The following is a 4845-nucleotide window of genomic DNA, read 5'->3' on the forward strand; positions in this document are numbered from 1 at the left end:
TGAAAAGTCCTTTGAAAACAGCACCATGCTTTTCTTGCCATTGTTGCATGGTCAAGCACTGTCAGGCCTCTGGTCTCAGGGCATGTAATCAAGAAAAGAAATACAGAAAATGCTGTTCTTTGGCCCTGACCAAGCAATCTCAACTCTCTTCTTTGTTTTACCATTTTTTTGTAGACTTACTGCTCAAACTAGAGCTTCTTACTCATTGAATAATCTAAATGAGTTATTAATCATATTTGCTTCTTCAAAATATAGAAAGCAAGAAGAGGATGATGAAGTTAGGTATTTGGAGATTTTTTTAAACAAGGCAAAATTAAATTTCTTATTGCTATTAACATTGAAGACAAATATGGGAAATTGAGTTGAAATTGTACCCTTTAGATAAAATAGCCTAGGAAAAGTAATTCTGTATTTTGCTAAAACATCTCTCCAGTATCTATTTAGGGTTATAGCCAGGGCTGTTTACTTGGTCTCAAAAGCTCATGCTAAGCTTTAATGCTTGTATAAGTTTGTGTGCACGTGTGTGTGTGTGTGTGTGTGTGTGTGTACATGAATACATCCATTAACATATGAAATAAAAACTTCTATCACTCAACCATATAACTCAAATACTATGTGTAATAGAAAATCACCATATGGAAGATTCACACATTGTGGGGTGTAAACACCAAACCCAATGTCTTGAAATATTTAAAGCCATATGTGGTAACAAATGTAACCAATAACCTGGGTGTAAACTGAATTTTTGGTGCAGCATTTGTATCCCTTGGCTTAATTAACCTGTACCATTTTCCTCTATATTTGACAATATGAAAATTTATGAGTGAATTTTAATGATCTCTCATGTATTTTCTATGTTTCCTATATTTCAGTAACAATGTGAACTCAAATTCTTTGGCAGATCACATTTTTTCCAGTTGAAAATAAAAATGTGTTCTGGGTTGGGAAAGGCAAGTTGGGCTTGGGACAGAGATGTAGTCAGACACTTTTTGACAATGGTTCATGAAAACTTCATTCCCTCAGCCTGATAAATTGAATCCTGTGACATGGAAAGTCACATCATATTATGAATTCTGTTGATAGAATGATGACAACAAAGCGGAGAGCTTTTCAGATTATAAATGTAAATTTCAGATTATAAATGAGAGCTTTTCAGATTATAAATGTATGTTAATATTTTAAATTAAGCCCTATCTTTATGAAATATGTTGCTTCTTCAAAAATTTAAAGAAATAGGAAGAACTGCAAAAGAGCAATGCAGCTCTAAAAAAGCCGTAGGCAGCCCAGCAGAGAGCTGTAGGGCAAAAATTGCCTATAGAAGAGTATTGTATGGAGCAATCAGCAGGAGGCCTGAATATGCCTATCATGCTCAGTCATTGGCTGGGAACTGCCTAGGGAGAGTGTGTATTTGATTCAAATACTGTAATGGATCCCAGCGGTAGGGCAACTCAAGGCTGTTATCTGACTGAATTCTATGCAACAGGTTATTCTTGAAGGTGTATCTGAGTGATACACATTTATTGCCTCCACATTAGTAAATACCAGATTTTTTTAAATACCATTTACAATAACAACAAACCTTATATGTTGCTAGGTATTAATGTAATAACAACAAAGTCCTGCAAGAACTTAAGAAAAAAAAGAGTAAAACTATGTAAATCATAGTAGAATAACTAAATTTAGTAGTATGTAATAATTTTGGATAACAATAATCCATATAAGTAAATACTCTACAAAAATAATAATTACTTTATGAATTCAATGAGATTCCAGTTGATAACTTAAAAAGATTTTTAAAACTATTTATGAAATATTAGATCTTAAAATATCCAAGACATTCATGAGAAAGGAGATTTGTCCTACCAAATATCAAGTCTAATTATAAAGCTATAATAAAAAAGATAAGGAAAGTAATAGATCTGCCAGGTGGTAGGGTCAGGGCTTCTAGAGAACACCCCTGCAGGGAGACCATGCTGAAGCCCCAGAAGAGGCTGGTTGGGGCTGCTGAGCCTGCTGGGCCAACAATAAAGGGACAGCAGGAAACTGTATCAACGCTAAGAACCCAGCAGGGACATCAGCTTAAGTGGATAACTCCAGCCCTAAGAGGACCAGCCTCTAAAAAATGTGGGAAGAATCTAAACAGTTACTGGCTGATGAAAGTTAGAGACAATAAGCAGACTAGAGAAAGGTGTAGATGTGAAGTTCAGTGCTGAGGATCTTAAAGCACAGCCCAAGTAGACAGCATGATGGGATGGTATTTGAAACTCCCAGGACAGACCCAGAATTCCCTTCCAACCATGAAGCTGGAGGAAGAAGCTTTCTTCTATCATGGCAACTGCACAGAGCCAGGCTTCACAGAACTCATGAAGCTTGTGAAGGAGGCTTACCCAGACCACACTAAGTTTGAGAAAAACAATCCCCATTATGACCCATCCAGCAAAGAAGACAACCCTAAATGGCCCATGGTGGATGTGCAGTTCGTTCCAATGATGAAGCATTTCATTACCCTGGCTGAGCTCAAAACCCATCACCAGCCCTTAAATATATGGCTCTCTTAGAGAGGAAGATCATAAAAGAGACTCTTAACTATAGAGAACAAACTGAGAGTTGCTGGAGAGAGGGGGGCAGGATGGTCTAAATGAGTGATTAAGGAGGGTACTTGTGATGAACACTGGGTGTTGTATGTAAACTAATGAATGATGAATCACTAAATTCTATTCCTGAAACTAATATTACACTATGTTAACAACTTTAATTTAAATAAAACCTGAAACATTAAAGAAATATATATATGGCTCTCTTCACTTGCCAGAGACTCTCAATTTAGCCCCTGACCCTAGAGGAATTTGATTTTACTTTGAACCTGGAGAAAAGGGAACCAAGTTAACTGGGACACTGTTGCTGGAATGTGCAAGAAGTTAGTTACTCCAAAGAAGTCAAGCTTTTATAAGACAAAAGGTGTGAGGAGGTTTGCTTGTTATGTGTACATAGGTGGTTTTCATGTACCCTTTTCAATAAAACATTAATATAAAAAAAAGAGGGAAATAGAATGAATTAAAAACTTAAAAATAAACCTATCAATCTATCATATCTTAATAAACAATAAAGTGGAAATATTCATCATTTAGAGTTACAGGATCAGTGATTTCATTACATATAGTTTTAGAAAAGAAATGGAGCCATAATTCATGCCATACTTAAAAATCAAATACGAGTGACATCACCAAGATGAACACATCTTGGCTATTCCTGACTTTGATCTCTCTCACAAGAGCAGTTAACATCTACTGACAAACAAGATGCCACTGAAAGAATCTTAGAACACAGAGGAGAGGCTGATGCACCCCTACATCTCAGAGACCAAGACAGATTGCATTAGGGGGTACAAGAAGAGGCTACACTTTAACCACATTGTCCTTCCCCCAGGCAATTCAGACCATGCAGAGAGAACTCCCCTGAGCCTTTAGTTCTTCCAGTGGGAAATGACAACCCAGGGGGAACAACCAGCCTCCCCCAGGCTGGGGGTCTCTTTGTGGGGTCCCTACTCTGATCTTTCACCACAGGGAGTATAGGGGAATCTGTGGGGCCCAAGCAGAGGTTATATTTATATCAGATAGACTTTAAAAATGGGAAAGAGAGACAAAGAAATCCAAAATATAATGATAGAGGTGTCAATACATCAAGAAGTTATAACAATTTTAAATATTTTTGTGTCAATATTAGAACACCTAAATACACAAAGCAAAATTAACAGAGCTAAAAGAAGAAATAAACAAAAATACAATAATAGTTGGGAATTTTAGTACCCCCCCACTCATAACAATGGATAGAACACCCAGTCAGTGAAAAAATAAGGAAATTGTGGATTTGAACAACACTATAGATCAAAGGGACTTAACAAGCATATACAGAGCATTCTAACCAGCAACAGCAGAACACACATTCTTATTGGGTGCCCCTGGAACATTTTCTAGGCTAGATCATGGTAGGCCATAAAACATGTCTTAGCAAATTCAAAATTGAAATTGTTCCAAGTATCATCTCTGACAACAATGGTACAAATCTAGAAATCAATAAAAGAGGAAAACTCAAAAAGTCATGAACACACGGAAATTAAACACCCCTCCCCTGAACAACTAATGGATCAAAGTAGAAATTACAGGGCAAGTAAAAAAAAATTTTTTTGAGACAAACAAAAATGGAAAAACAACATACCAGAACTTATGGGATACAGCAAAAGCAGTTTTAAGAGAGAAATTCATAGCAATAAACACCCACATTAAGAAGCAAGAAAGATCCCAAATACAACTTAACTTTATGTCTTAAGGAAATAGAAAAAGAACAAACTGAGCCCAAAGTTAGCAGATGACAAGGGGGTGGTGGGAGGGGGAATTGGAGGAAGGTGGTCCAAAAGTACAAACTTCCAGTTATGCAACAAATAAGTCTAGGAATGAACGTACACCATGATGACTATTGCTAATGCTGCTGTATGATACATAGGGAAGCTGTAAGAGAGTAAATCCTAAGGTAGCAAGGATATTTTTTTCCTTTTTCATTTCTTCTTTATTGTAACTAGATGAGAAGATGGATGTTAGCTGAACCTATTGTAATCATTTCACAATAGGAAAATGTGCCTTAAACTTGTATAGTGATGCATGTCAGTTATTTCTGATTAAAATTGAAAAAAAAATCAAATACAGGAAGATGAAAATCTAAATATGAAAAATAATACTTTAAAATTTTGGAAAAAATGCAAAAGAATATCTTATGATATGAAGGAGGAACTAATTGTTTTACATGAGAGACAAAGAAATAGCCATAAGAAATAGACAAATTTGACTATAT

At 36.0% G+C, this 4845-nt stretch overlaps 1 pseudogene; it reads left to right on the plus strand.

Moving 5' to 3' along the window:
* Positions 1–1970: 1970 nt before the first annotated feature.
* Positions 1971–2887, plus strand: LOC102731209 (thymocyte nuclear protein 1 pseudogene; annotated as a pseudogene).
* Positions 2888–4845: the final 1958 nt, after the last annotated feature.

The sequence above is a fragment of the Leptonychotes weddellii genome, chromosome 3 (genome assembly GCF_054177405.1).
Source record: "Leptonychotes weddellii isolate Sample4059 chromosome 3, ASM5417740v2, whole genome shotgun sequence".
In the NCBI taxonomy this organism is placed as follows: Eukaryota; Metazoa; Chordata; class Mammalia; order Carnivora; family Phocidae; genus Leptonychotes; species Leptonychotes weddellii.